The sequence below is a fragment of the Cebus imitator genome, unplaced genomic scaffold (genome assembly GCF_001604975.1).
Source record: "Cebus imitator isolate Cc_AM_T3 unplaced genomic scaffold, Cebus_imitator-1.0 Scaffold88, whole genome shotgun sequence".
Lineage (NCBI taxonomy): Eukaryota > Metazoa > Chordata > Mammalia > Primates > Cebidae > Cebus > Cebus imitator.
The window spans coordinates 3,162,053-3,178,175 of NW_016107403.1; the positions used below are offsets into that span (position 1 = coordinate 3,162,053).

The following is a 16,123-nucleotide window of genomic DNA, read 5'->3' on the forward strand; positions in this document are numbered from 1 at the left end:
CCCAAATTTATATGTTGAAACCTAAGCCTCAACGTGATAGTATTTGGAGATTGGGTCTCTGGATGGTGATTAGGTCTTTAGGGGAGAGCCCTCATGAATGGGATCAGTGCCCTTATAAGGGCTGAAGAGACCAGAGTTCTCTCCTTCTACCATGTGAGAACACAGCTAGAAAGTGTCATCAATGAACCAGAAATCTGTTGGTGCCTTGGTCTTGGACTTCCCAGCCTCTGGAATTGTTAGAAATAAATTTGTGTTGTTTAAAAGTTACCCAGTGTATGGTATTTGGTTATAGTAGCCCAAACCACAGGCTCTGCAGGCATTTCCCATTCCTGGGCTGGCAGGACTCACACTTGGCAGGGCTTTCGTAGACATAGTAGGCAAGACTGTGGAGTTCCTGGTGCTCCTGAACTGTGTTTGACCAACAAAGGGGATGGGCTACTTGATACCGTAGTGTTACAAATTTGAGGGCCAAATGTTTATAGAGATTTCATGAAAACAGTCTTTTTTGTTCAAAAAAGTTTCCGGAAAAGCTAGTTAAGCAATGTGAAACAACTTTCTTCAGTGACAATAGGATCTCTCAAAGACTTTAATGAGTATTTTGAATCTCAAAGAATGAGGTGATGGTGCACAGTATTTTCCAAGCTTATTTTATCAGAGAATGTCCTTTTCAGGGTACTTCTTTTACTCTCTTCCTGAACAGTAATGCTTCAAAGAACAGAGCTTGGGAGTTGACTTAGACTTCATTCAGTGCCAGGACATAAAGCAAATTCTAAGATCTTTGGATCTTCTGATTTGATTTTTTCCCTGGAGGTAACACAAAAAATGCATTATAGGAATCATGTTTGTTTTGTGAGATGTTAATTAATCTCCAAGTATTTGTGATGCCTTAGAAAAATAGTATCTCTGGGGTCAGGCATGGTGGCTCACGCCTGTAATAGCAGCACTTTGGTAGACTGAGGCAGGTGGATCGCCTGAGGTCAGGAATTTGAGACCAGCTTGGCCTACATGGTGAAGCTTATCTCTACTAAAAATGTAAAAATTAGCCTGGTATGGTGGTAGGCACCTATAATCCTAGTTACTTGGGAGGCTGAGGCAGACGAATCGCTTGAACCTGGGAGGCAGAGGTTGCAGTGAGCCGAGATCACACCATTGCATTCCAGCCTGGATGACAAGAGTGAGACTTCATCTCCAAAAAAATAAAAAAGAAAAGAAAAATAGTATCTCTGGTTTTATTAGTCTATTATGACTCTATTTTCGCATCCTAAATTTTTCCTAAGTCTTTCTTGAATGTGTTGGATGTTTTTAAATTATGAATAATTTAAAAAGTTACTATGTGTTTTATAAATATAGCATTCCTTATTTGCCCTCAAATTTCTTGGCTCAGACTTCAAGTTGAGCCTGATTTGAGTGTTGTAGGACTCTCTATTTTTGCAGGGTCAGATGTGAATCCCTTATCAACTCAGTAAATCAAATGATTAAAAAAATTCTGAATATTCTAAATTTCTCTGTTCTGGGATATCAATAATGGTATGGTTTTAATGAGAAAATCACAAGGGAGTATATGTTACATATCAATAATAAATGACAAAATGTGATCTTTTACTATTTATAGGTTAGGAAATGTTCCTTTTTTGCTTCCATAAAGGACTTGAGAAATTTAGAAGCAAAGATGCATTTTCAATACCACTTTTAGGCAGAAAGAAGATAATCAACATCACCACCAATAAACTATACAAGAGGGAGAAATAAGTGTGCCGAAATATAGGTTAATGTTACAGCAATCAAAATTAAATTAGGTTCAGGTCTTCCTGGAAGCCAGCGGAAGACAAAAGGAGCAGGGCAGGGACAAAGCATTATGAGGTTATAACATAGATCTTTAATTGGCAAAGGTATTTCTTTGAGGGTTTAGCAAATGAGATAAGAATACATTGCTCCGTAGTGAACCAACTAGGTCCGGGGTTAGAATTATGAATTTCCAGAAGAATGAAAGTCTCACTGTATACCACTTGGGCTTTTACAACTTTGGGCAGAAAAATTCACTCAGTGGAAGAAGGTTTTCTTAAAAATTACCCCATTATATTGCTTTATATCCTTATGGTGAGCAATCTCATGGAGGCTGTGGACCAAAGAGCCAGGAAGTACCATAGATTGAATTAAATCAATGTCGTTTCACCACTGATCATTGCTGGAAAGACATCTTCAGCCTTTTTAGATGCATGGGTCAAAAAGGCATCCCCTTGGTGCATCTCTTTGCATGCTGTATCATTATCTATCTATCTGTGTATCTATCTATCTGTCTGTCTGTGTCTGTCTCCCTCCCTCCCTCCCTCTCTCTCCCTCTCTCTCTCTCTCTCTCTCTCTCTCTATATANTATATATATATATATATATATATATATATATGTATTTCACACCATAAAAGCAATTTAGAAACGAAAGTCCTGAGGCTGCCACACTGTTTCCCTGTCCAGAACTCATTTCTGTGTCACTCCTGGCCCCTTGAATGTCCTAACTCCTGGGCTGTACATGCAGCTAGGCAGTATTCTTATGTCTTCTTGAGATCCTGAAGGATACTGTTCCCTGGTGCTCCTTTCTACAAACTGCTAATACTTTGGGGTTTAGAGTCATCTGCTGATAAGTATTTTCTCAAGTAGACACATGAGTCCAATACTTTGATGCACTTTAAAAATGATGTTTTTCAGCCAGGCGTGGTGGCTCACACCTGTAATCCCAGCACTTTGGGAGGCTGAGATGGGTGGATCACCAGGACAGGAGTTAAGACCATACTGGCCAACATGGTGAAACCCCATCTCTACTAAAAATAGAAAAATTAGCTGGGCATGGTGGCATGTGCCTGCAATCCCAGCTACTCAGGAGGCTAGGGCAGGAGAATAGCTTGAACCTGGAAGGCAGAGGCTGCATTGAGCCAAGATCGCGCCACTGCAGTCCAGCCTGGGTAACAGAGGGAAATTCTGTCTCAAAAAAATATATATATTTTTCAAAAAGCCAGTCATTATTTATGTACAGGAGAGGCAGAAAATGCATGAGGGAAGGAGGAGAAGGAACTCTGGTAGTGGCACTCACCCTCTCCTTTGTGGTCCGCTCTGGCCCCAAATATTCACATCATACTCATTAAGACAAGAGCATGCAACCAACTGGTCATACCTGATGCAATGTAATACTGATTCCTTAGGTTTCTGGAGTATGCCACTTGGAGGTCTCAAGCCCCATCTCAAGTGGCTTATCAGAAATTCCAACAACTTACAGTCTCCCCAAGAGGACTTATGGTAAATGTAGCCTTCTCCATTTAATTGCATTTCCAGTGATGTTTTAATGCCTCTTATTGATTGGTGCTCCAGTCAGGTTCCCAGCTGGCCTACCCTTTGATCTGGCCTTAGTAGACCTCAATGAAACTTTCTATGGGATCTTTTGCATATACATCTATCAACCTTTGGCTGTACTGGAAGCTACAGAAATCAATCAGATTCTAAGCAAAGCCTATAGTGAAGCTACATTTCAGCAAATGAAACATGAAAATCCTTGCCTGGGGAAAGTGTGGAAGAAACTTGGCATTTTTGCCCCTCAATTGCTTCGTAGTTGCACTTTTGACCATGGAAAAGAAACAGAAATTTTTGCAGTTTAAAAACCAAGTAATGTGTGCACAGAAGCATGCACAGGATAATCTAGCACTGAACTATTTCCCTCACATTATGGTGAGGACCACCTAGAGTGTGTTAAAGGCCCCTATAGGCCCTATAAGTCAACATGCCATTTTTAATGAATAGTGTTTGTATGCTGGGAAAAGTTGTCATATCTGGGAAATGCAAAGTGGGTGAGCGTTAGAAAAAAAAAAAAAAGAATATTGGTAAGAAATTTTAATTACTTGACAGTGTTTTAGTTGTGAAACACCTCATTATCATATGATCTGTCATCCATCATTGCCTTTTAACCTCCCTTTATCATTAGAAAATTCAAATGGTTTGGTGTTAGAAACAAAAGGTATAAATACACTTTGGTAGATTTGGAGAAGTGAAGAAACTGGGCTGTGCATCTTTACCTAGTCAAGAAGAGACTTGTTGATATGGTTTCGCTGTGTCCCCACCAAAACCTCATTTTGAATTATAACCTCATAATCCCCATTCAATTACCAGTGGGAGGTAATTGAATCATGCGAGGGTGGTTTCCCCCATGTTGTTCTTGCGATAGTGAGTTCTGATGAGATCTGCTGGCTTTATAAGGGGCTTTCCCCCTTTAGCTCAGCACTTCTCCTTGCTGCCACCATGTGAAGAAGGACATGTTTGCTTCCCTTTCTGCCATGATTGTAAGTTTCCTGAGGCCTCCCTAGCCCTGCAGAACTGTGAGTTAAACCTCTTTCCTTTATAAATTACCCAGTCTTGGGCATGTCTTTATTAGCAGCATGAGAATGGACTAATGTTTTCACATATCCAATTTTTCCTAATATTTTCCCTAAATATACAGCTAGAATTTCAGGAGACACAAAAGGTCTATTTTTCAGTGTATGTATCAAATTGGCTGATAATTAGGTGGTGGTGTATTCATGAGAGACCAGAATGTTTTCACTCATCTGCTTATTTATCCCCTTACCCATCCATTTCTCTCTTTATTCTTCATTCCTGCATACTGTGGTGCTCTCTGTGGCAGCTGTCAAAACAAAACTCTTATGACATAGACCTTGCTCTTACAGAACCCACAGCTGAATGCGTGTCATAGACTCATTAATGACAGAGCATATGCTGTTTCAAAGCATGTGAGTCCAATTGCTTGGAGAGAACTAGAAGAGAGTAACTTTCTTCAAGGGATTAAAAAACGTAAGGGATGTGTAGGGAGTTGAAGAGGGGAGGCAAAAAGTCTTCTTGGGGCAGAAAATACATATATCCTTGAAGATATATGTGTATATGTGATTATAAAAATAGTATCGAATGAAGATTATTTGGAAAATGTGGATATCTTAGTCGGTTTTGTACTTCTATAACAGAACATCACGGACTGAGTAATCTATAAGAAACAGAAATTTACTTCTCACAGTTCTAGAGGCTGGGAAGTCTGAGATCAAGGGACTAGCATTTGGTGAATTGAGAGTGTAAGAGAGATAACAAGAGATGAAATGCACAGGCTCAAGCCCTTTTATAATCTGCATAAATGCATTAATCCATGAGGGCTGCACTCTTACGACCTATACGCCTCCCATGAGGCCCCACTTTCCAATGCTGCTGCATTGGGAATTAAGTCTCTAACACGTGCTTTTCAGGGACACATTCAAACCACAGCAGTGGGCACATTAAAAAAAAAAAAAGAATGAATGAAAGCCTGATTCCCTAACTTGGGAAGTCCACACTCTTCTTATAATGTAGTTACTGCAGTAATCACTAGTGGCTGATTACAGTTGATGAGCTGAAACCTATTGGTTATCTCTGTAGTCTGACCCTTTCACTTGTTAGAAGTAGAAACCAAGGCCCTGGGTTGGGGACTCGGGGGTCATAAAAAAAATGTCTACTGACACACGATGAGTTAATAGCTCAGCTGGGACCAAACCCTTTGTTTTACTTCTAATGTGAGGTTCTTTCTGCTCTACTACAAGAACAGCTTCAAATAAACTTTCAGCCAGAAAAAAACTGTGTGGAGCATATTCCAGAGCTTGGTATCTGATCCCTGTAGTTTCCGTAATTGTCCTGCATTTTCTGGGGTCTTTATGATGAACTGATATCAGAAAGTGAAGGTGTGTATGTAACTTGAAGGTGACTTCAGAGTGCGGTTAATCTCCTGTGTACAATGAGTTTTTTAAAAGATTCATTTTATTGAAAGTGGAGGCAATGTAGAGCGGTGAGCCTATTTGAGTGCAATGGCACTTTTAAGGGAATCAGGTCCAGCCAATTTCTGATTCCGAAAGGCTAAATTCTATTAGGCATTAAAACTCAAATTTCAGGCACCTTGCACTGATGAACACAGGGAACATCTGTAGCAAGTTTCTAGCATTATAACCTCTGAATACTGATTACTGTAGGAAGAGCTAGGCTGCAATGCTAACAGACTAAAATAATGAAACATTTGTTCCTAAAAATGCATAAGTGCCTTTCTTGTAACTTTCAAGTGGACTGAGAGGATGTTGATAAATACAACCTGTATGTTTTCAGTTGATTTTGTTGCTCCAGAGTATCTATAGGCTTAATAATAGACATGCTAATATAAAGTACCTACATAGTGGAAGGTCTCTTTCCCCTCCTGAATTTCCCCTCTGGGGTCCCCCTCCACCCAGTGTGGAAGCTGACTTTCCTCTCCTAAATTCCACCTTTCTAAATTCTCTCACTCAGTGTAAGGGAAGTTTTCCTTCTCTAGTTTTCTCCGTCTGGGAACCCTTCTCACTCAGTGTAAAAGCGGATTTTCTTTCATTCAGTGTGAAAGCTAGCTGTTTCTTTCTCTCTCCTCCTTTTTCTCTCTCTGCCTAAATAAATCACTTTTCTGCAACACTTTGAGGGTCTGGTATTTATTTCACAAACCATTTAATTGTGCATCAACCACATTCCAGACATTTTATGTACATTATTCCAATCCTTATAGTAACCCTGAAAATCAAGAGTATTTTCTTCATCTTACAGAAGAGAACATGAAAGTTCATAGAGGTTAAACACCTTGCTCCATCCTCCTTTTCTCTTCCCCTTGCCTGGCCATCGTGGCTCAGATTATGAACTCAGCTTCACTAGCTGGGTTGAATGTACCCACGTGGCCTGACCTGTTTTGTGAACTGATGTATATTCTGAGAGGTGGCTATTATCCAACTTGTTGGATTTGTGGTTTCAGCCATTTCTAGTTTGTTCTGCCCACCAGTTCTTCCCGACCAGACAGGCAATTAGAAGGAAAGATTGATGCTCAGAATAACAGGAGTCGGGGAAGAGGGCAGGAATTTATCCTTGAGGGTTAAGAGGCCAGGAATTGATCTGATGTGATGACAGATTTTAGGAGGATATGTGGGGATTGGCTTAGAGGGCAGACTATGGGTGAAGAAAGGATAAAAAAATGGGTGTTAGGACTTTTGTTGTTCTTGGAAGTTCCATAATTAAACTTGGCTAAGCTAAGTAAAGGAGGCCAGTGCTTGGGTGTCTTCTCATAGTATTCAAAGACAGGAGTGCTACGCCTCTTGCTGATAACCTGGAGCTAGGAATCTGAATAGGACTGTTATTCTTCACATCTTTCTTCTGTGCTTCTTTCTGTCTTTCTATTTTCCTCCCCTCCAGCTGGTGGTCCACAGGGCAGGAAGCATGGGCAGGAAGATTGCCTTAGTGTTGGGGTTTAGGGGAGCCTTTAGCTTTCCTGAGAGGATTTTTTTTAGGTTTTTGGTTTATTACTCTCTTAAGAATGAGAGAGGAGACCACAGTGCAGTGCATTTGTGAAATAAATACCAGACCCTCAAAGTTTTGCAGAAAAGTGATTTATTTAGGCAGAGAGAGAAAAAGGAGGAGGACAGAGAAAGAAACAGCTAGCTTTCACACTGAAAGAAAAGCCGCTTTACACCGAGTGAGAAGGGTTCCCAGACGGAGAAAACTAGAGAAGGAAAACTTCCCTTACACGGAGTGAGAGAATTTAGAAAGGTGGAATTTAGGAGAGGAAAGTCAGCTTCCACACTGGGTGGAGGGGGACCCCAGAGGGGAAATTCAGGAGGGGAAAGAGACCTTCCACTATGTGGGAGGGGATTTTAGAGAGCTGGAAATCCAGTGTGGGTGAAAGAGCAGGGGAATTTATCCTGGGAGAAATTCCCACCTCCCCTAGTTGCTCTGGCCAATGAAAGGAGTTCCTTTAAATTTTTGCTGGGGTGATTCACTTTTAGTTCCCCGCGCCAGCGAAATTTAAACATAAACCGTTAAATCTCCTGGATGGAGAGAGAAGGGAGGCGGGCATGGCGCTGGGAAGGTCTTGCCCTTAAAACTACGCCCCCTTGTGGACCCGGAAAGAGAACACATTAGTCTTATATGCGGGAGATACAGTAACTAAGACAACTAGTCTTTGGGTTTTCACTCTTGCATTTTCTTTCTTTCCCTTGTTTTCTTCTCTTTGCTCCCTGCTCCCCTGTCAAGTCCCACAGCTTTCAGGAATAAATAATCAAAGCATCACGGGTCAGGTGTTAACCCCTAAACCAACTGTGGCATGGCAGTAACACCTGTTAGAAACATGGCAGGTTTTGCTGTCATCACGTCGATGGGGTGAGGAGTAGCAATTTCTAGGAAAGTGGTGCAGGAAAGACAGTTCTAAAGCAACTACCCTCAAAATCCAGAATCTGATAGAACCAGGCCAAAGGTCCAGTAAGAATAGTAATCAATATGGTGATTATGTGCAATAATTGAAACAGCCAACTTTTACTGAGCCCAGCAAGTACTGTGCCAAGTGTTTTGTATACATTATCTCCTTTAATCATCACAACTCTTAAGAGGTAGGTAGTAGTATTCTTATTTTATAAGTCAGAAACCAAGCTTAGCATATCCTGTACGGTTAACTGCTATACATACTGCCTTACATAATGATTGGCCAATCTTTACAGAAGTATAACATGAGGACAGGCACGGTGGCTCATGCCTGTAATCCCAGCACTTTGGGAGGCCGAGGCGGATGAATTACCTGAGGTCAGGAGTTTGAGATCAGCATGGCCAACATGGTGAAAACCCATCTCTATTAAAAATACAAAAATTAGCCGGGCATGGTGGCGGCCTGTAATCCCGGCTACTTGGGAGGCTGAGGCAGGGGAATTGCTTGAACCTGGGAGGCGGAGGTTACAGTGAGCTGAGATTGTGCCACTGCACTGCAGCCTGGATGATAGAGTGCCACTACGTCTCAAAAAAAAAAAAAAAAAAAAAAAAAAGTATAACATGAGATGACTGAGGAGATTTATTACATGCTAGTACAAATTAACTCTTTCCAATACTCTTTTGTTATCAGCAAAGCAAACGAAGCAAACGGTTGCTACAAAGCAAAGGGCTATGTGAGGTATGTTGATATGCTTTGTGATCATGCAAAGTGTTTTCTTATTTCTGTCCCAGTTGTATAAAGTGAGACACAGATATACAAAGTCACTTACAGAAAGTCCAATGTAAACCCAAAGCCAAAGTGAAGAATACAAATGAAAATACATTTCAGATTTCTGATTACCCAGATTTTCTGATGCTCCTACCTCTTTTCACTTGACTAGCTAGAGAGAGTTTCTTTTCTAGAAAAGAAAAATGTGACTATGGTTCTGAATAATAACTGATACCTTCTGCATTGTTTTATGATGCTGGAAGGGAATTGACAATATATAAAATTTTAGAAAACCATGAAGAAGAAAGGCATTTTATAACCTTGGACATAGCAGCAGCACGTCAAGAAATATATTTATCTCAATTTGATTTAACACAATATGATTTTACCAAAGAGCAAGAAAAGGATAAACTAGGATGGTTGTACCCTTGACTCTGTTATGACTATAGTCTCACTGACCAAATATTAGCGTATCTAAGGGAGTGTGATGATTTGAACCCCCAAGAGCTTAATTCTGTCCCTGCATCTCATCTGTTTATTATTTGCAGCATTTTTTAGCCTTGGGTGTTTCCTCCTTTATGAAATGAAAATATTAATAACAACTACCTTCACTATCTCACAAGTTTACCTTGCAAATCAAATGAGATAATTTATTTGAAAGCACCATATAGACACTAAAAGTATTACACAGTTTTTATCTTTTATAATTAGTACTTCAGAAATTCAAAAACTATAGAGAATTATAAAATGAACACTCTACATCTACCTAACAGCCTAAGAAATAACAGATTGCTAATTTCAAGCCCTTCTCATCTCACCTTTATATACATTTCCCTGATCCAATTACTCACCTTTTGTCTCTGTAATTAATGATCTCGAATTTATTTAGCATTCCCAAAGCTAAATAATTAATACATAATTAGAAATAATTTTGTAACATATCTATATCTCTATGCAATACATAAGCAACCCTTGTATACACAGCATTTGAAACATAATATAAATTATATCATGCTGGGGGCATTCTTCTGCCACCTGCCTTTTTCACTCAAATTATTTTTGCAGATTTTGTCCATGTAACATGATCATAGCTCATTTGTTTTCAGTCTTGTATAGTATTCCATTATACAAACAATCCATAGACTTATTCATTCTCTCATTATTAAAAAAATGACTTGCTTTTTGTTTTCTTTTAAAATTTTTAGTTATATATGATTCAGCAGTCCATGTTCTTTTGAATTTTTTAAAAAATAAAGTTTGTAGAGGTGGGAGTCTCACTATATTCCCCAGGGTTGTCTCAAACTTCTGGGCTCAAGTGATCCTCTTGTTTCGGCCTCTCAAAATGCTGGGATTACAGGTGTGAACCACCATGCCCAGCACCAGTTCATGTTCTTTTAAAATTACTTTGTGCACACAGCATTGTTCCTGCTCAAGTAAGTGCCATTTTTTTTTAGTTTTAGATATTTTTATTTCTCCAAATTTGTTATTTATCAGGAGTAACTGAAATAAAAAAATATAATAGAGTCCCATCATCATCTTGGAAATGGCTTTAAGAGAAAACTGGTCAGATGAATATTATTGCTTCTCATTTTCAACCGGTAAATAGTTGCCACTGATAAACTGACATCCAGGAGTCTGACAAGAATGCTCAAAATATGTTATATAATATAACATGCCTGTTCACAGAGGGAAAAATCCTAGGAGTTAACTGGTGTATACTTCTTGATTTTGTCATACAAGACAAGCTTATGCTTCTGAGAACACTGGACCATGTACCCCTGAAAAAAGCTTTGCATCCTTCATCACGAGCAGTCTTCCTCCAGCAGTTAAGTGTGTCTGTCTACATGATGTCAGTTCCTTTGCACCCTGACTGCATCATCATGTGGTGGTAAATGGTGTCAAATGGATAGGAGGTCAACCCAGCAACAGCAGTGACAGTCTCTGTGATCATCCAGCTGATGACGGTGTGAGTGTTCTTAGGGTCTGGAAGCATTCACTTTGCAGTGTCATGGATACCCAAATAGGCAGCTTGGTAGATGATAATACCCTGCACAGTCACGTTAAAGCCGTGGTACAGGCCCTTGATCCCATCAGATTTGTGGATCTTAACCAGGCAGCCACTGAGGACTCGGAATTCTTTTTCAGCTCCAGCTTTACCCACATTGGCTGCTAGACGGGCATGGGCAAAATCAAGAGGGTACACAAAACACAAGGATATGTTCCCAGTGGCACTGCCTGATGCCAAATTCCCTGCAAAGTAGCGCAAAACTGGGTCCTCTTGTCCACACCACCCAGGAGTATCTGCTTGTATTTGTATTTGAAGGCGAAGTTGAGAGCCTGGGTGGGGAAGTATCTGATTACATTGGTCATGTTACCGTGCTAGGACAGAACTCCCTACTCCTTGGGAATACAGACCACACAGTCTATAATACCCTTGTATTGCTTATCTGCGGTAATCTGCTTGCTGGCATGCTGCATCTGCAGCAGCAGCTTAACCCCACTCGAAGGGCACTACCACGATCTTGGAGATGGCTGCGGCCACTCCACATGCCAGGAAGTCCTTGGTGAAGGACACAGCGGCATCTGTCATGTTGAAAGGAAAGAAGAGGCACGCTGCTGCAGGATGGGACTGAGCTGGGAACCAGCTTTGACTCTGGGGCTGTTGAGAGGGCTGTTTTAATGTCCTACACCTCTAATATCAGGGGCGATGGAGGTGGGTTATGCATCCTCCTTAGTATTTTGTTGTTGCTAAGACCTTTCTTCCTCTCCTACTTAGACTCCATAAGATATGAATGTCCTGTCAGACCGTCACTCCCACTATCCCCCGCTGCTGTGTTGTCTGCTTTCCCCACTTCACTGTCCCTTATTTTTCAATGATTTTTGGTCAATGGCAGCCTTTTTTCTTAATTTTAAATTTTAATTTTTGTTGGTACATAGTACCAGTATGTAGTATATACATTGTCTTTTAAACAACATTCCTGCCTTAATTCTTGGTAATTTTAATATCCACATAAAGGATTCTTCCACCACCATGGCCTTGAATTTCTTAAATTCCTCCCCTTCAGCCTATCTCTGCCACTCACTTACATGGACGTAGCACAGAATTTCTATCACCTTTTCATCATCGTAGGTTCAAACATTTGACCTCTGTTTGCCTTGTCCTATCTTGCTCATTTTAGCCTTATCACTTGAACAAGCCCCAGGATCTACAATCCACTGCCCATTGTAACTTTTCACTATCCCTTATTCCCATTCACATCCTTTTGACTCTTCCCACAGTTTAAATTCCATCATCAATCATTATAGCCATTTCCTTGCATACACCATCAATGCCCTTTCCCCTTTCCTGCGGCAGAATTCTGATCCTGGTGAAGTCCAGCTCTCCTCCTACTTTGCATCATCACAGCAGAAGAAAAATACATAGCATGCTTACTGGTCTCACTTTAAGTTCAGCCTTAGTGTCAATGGATCCTTCATGCTGTTTGGACAATCATGTTTCCTTTGTCTATTTCTTACACTACCGTGATTGTTTTGTACTTTCTCTTCTCAAAACTCCAACACCTCACCCATGCTCCTTGCTATCATCTGATGACTTGCTTCTTATTTTACTGGGAAAATAGGGAAAAAAAATAGAACCTCCACAAGTTCCTGTCACGTCCTCTACCTACCAGCATCTATGCCCCAGTATCCTGTGTTTTCTCCTGGGTTCTATAAAATGACTACCTATGTTTCTGTATAAATCTCAGCCATATACTTCATGTAATGCCATTCACTCTCATGTACTCAAGCACATAAACGTGCAGGAGTTTCTCATATTTCAGTTCTTGAAACAAGTAAAAGCACACATACATACACAAACAAAAATCTCTTCTTCTCACTTATCTTTCCAGCTACTACCTCATTTCATGGTTTCTCCCTGGTTCAATCCTCCATTACCTCTCCTGTATTGTTACAAGACTTCTAACTGCTCTTCCTGCTCCCACACTTGCACCTTTATAGGCTAGTTTTTATTATAGTGATATGGTTTGGCTGTGTCCCCACCCAAATCTCATCTTGAATTATAGTTCCCATAATAAGCATGTGTCATGGGAGGGGCCTGGTGGGAGGTACATTATGGGGGTGGTTATCTCCATGCTGGTTGGTATCTTTTTTTTTTTTTTTTTTTGAGACAGAGTTTCACTATTGTTGCCCAGGCTGGAGTGCAATGGTGCGATCTCAGCTCACTGCAACCTCTGCCTCTTGAGTTCAAGCACTTCTCCGTCTTCGGCCTCCTGAGTAGCTGAGATTAAAGCATGCACCACCACACTTGGCTAATTTTGTATTTTTAGTAGAGATGGGGTTTCTCCATGCTGATCAGGCTGGTCTCAAACTCCTGACCTCATGTGATCCACCTCTTGCCTTGGCCTCCCAAACTGCTGGGATCACAGGTGTGAGCCACTGTGTCCAGCCCTAGTTGATATCTTATGATTTTGTAACTATATTCATGAAAAGATTGGCCTATAATCTATTTTTATACTGCTCTTGCCTCGTTTTGATTTCAGTTATACTAGCTTCATACTGTGGATTGGGAAGCATTTAATTTTTTTTTTTTTTTCTATTCTCTGGAGAATCTGCACAATGTTGGAATGATCTCTGACCTGACAGTTGATTGGAATCACCTGTAAAGTATCAGGAAATGGAGATTTCATGTGTAAATGTGTTTTAACTATGATTCAACATCTCTAAGGATTCCAAAAACATGTTAGATGTTCTATTTCTTTTTGTCAGTTTGTCAAGTTATTCTTACTCAGAAATCATATATCATAGCTAGACTTTCAAGTTTACAGACCTAACATACAAAATCCTTCTTTTCTTTTTAATTTTGACTGTAGCTATAGTTAGGTTACCTTTTTGCTCCTAATATAATTTTTAACACCTCTATTTCTTGTGATCAGTCTTGACAGGATCTATTTTATTCATGATTTCAAGGAACTTACTTTTGCTTTTCTTTGTTCTTTATGTCATTTTTCTCTTCCATGAATTTCTACTTTTGTCTGTAATGTGTCTTTTTTCTAATTTTATTTATTTTTTATTTTTGAGATAGAGTCTCACTCTGTCACTCAGGCTGGTGTGTGGTAGTGAAATCTAGTCTCACTGCAACCTCTACCCCACCAGGTTCAAGTGATTCTCATGCCTCAGCCTCCTGAGTAGCTGTGATTACAGGCACACGCCACCACGCCTGGCTAATTTTTGTGTTTTTAGTAGAGATATGGTTTTATCATTTTGGCCAGGTTGGTATCAAACTCCTGACCTCCAGTGATCTGCCCAACTCAGCCTTCCAAAGTGCTGGGATTACAGGCATGAGCCACTGTGTCTGACCTGCTATTTTTGATTTACTTTTTGGGTTGAATGCCCACCTCATTACTCTTTATCATGTATTCTTTTTTAATATACACATTTAAAGTCATAAATTTCCTGGTAAGGAATTAAATATGTACTATTTTAATTACCATTTGGTTCTATATATTTAAAAATTTTTATTATGATTTCTTCTTTAACTCAGTACTTATGTAGAACAGTGCTGTTTGGTAGAAATATAAGCATATGTGTAAATTAAAAAACTTTAACAGCCACAATAAAAATTGAAATTTAAAAATGTGTTATTTTAACAACACATTTTATTTAACTCAATATAAACAAAGTATTTTAACATGTAATCAGTATGAAAATTATTGTACAGTATTATTATTTTACATCTTTTGTTTTCTACTAAGTCTTTGACATCTAGTGTATATTTTATTCTTTTTTTTGAGATGGAGTCTCGCTCTGTCACCCAGGCTGGAGTGCAGTGGCATGATCTCAGTTCACCGCAACCTCCTCTGCCTCAACCTCCCGAGTAGCTGGGATTACAGGCACTTGCCACCATGCCTGGCTAATTTTTTTGTATTTTTAGTAGAGTTGGGCTTTCACCATCTTGGCCAAGCTAGTCTTGAGCTCTTGACTTTGTGATCCACCTGCCTTGGCCTCCCAAAGTGTTGGGATTACAGGCATGAGCCACTGCTCCTGACCTTTGTTCTTAAAATACACCTTCATTTGGACACTAAATTTTCATTATAGATCTTCATCTGTATTTAAATTTAACAAAATTTACATTTCAAAAGTAGATTCACATACTTAAAGGTTTTCTAGTAATTGAACTGAGTATCAAAAACTGCTTTTCCAGCTGAGTGCAGTGGCTCACACCTGTAATTTCAGCATTTTGGGAGGCTGAGGTGGGAGGATCACTTGAACCCTGGAATTCAAGGCTGCAGTGAGCTATGCTATGATTGCACCACTGTGCTCCAGTATGGGTGAACAGAATGAGACCCTGTCTCCAAAAAAAAAAAAAAACTTTTGCTTTAATATTTATACCCACATTCACAAAATTAGTTCATCTGTTTTAGAATAACTGATTTGATTTTAATGCAAAAGTATATCATTTTCAAACTATATCTAAATGCAGTAACTTTACTATTTTTCAACTCCATATTATGAACATTTAATTGAAAGGGTATTGCCTGAATTCTAAATTTGCAAATATCAGCAATATGTTCTTAATTTTACTTACTATTGTCAATCAAATTTCTGTGTTGATTCATGCTAGAAAAATGTGTAAAGTTATTACCGTTGTTTTTTATTATGAAAGTTTCAATTTCAGCCTAAATTTTCATACCCGTCTAAGCTAGATCACAAGTAAACTTTTCCTTGAAACTTAACAGATGACTTTTTTTTGTGCAATGTGTTATCTGTGAGGAACTATAAATCACATTGCTATTTTTTTGTTTTATGATTATTGGATATTTGGGAAATATATTTCTATTTCAAGAAAACCTTGAATAGAAGTTAAAAGTTGTGCCATAAACTGTTAGCTCAGTGGGCTTGGTTTGCTCAAACACCACAGATTCCATAGAAAGGACTGGCCCTTCACCCAGCTCCTAGAGGATAACCCTTAAGCCTTTATAATATCCTCCTTAATCAGAGTGTCTTTGTTTATATGAGGCTTTGGGCCACATCAGATAGTTTATGCTAACAATATGATTTATGATGAATTTCTGCCCTTGTTCACTTGAGGCCCAGCACCATGC

At 39.5% G+C, this 16,123-nt stretch overlaps 1 pseudogene; it reads right to left on the reverse strand.

Annotated features, from left to right (window-relative positions):
• Window positions 1–10,717: 10,717 nt before the first annotated feature.
• On the reverse strand, window positions 10,718–11,610 carry LOC108308821 (annotated as a pseudogene).
• Between the last annotated feature and the right edge of the window lie 4,513 nt (window positions 11,611–16,123).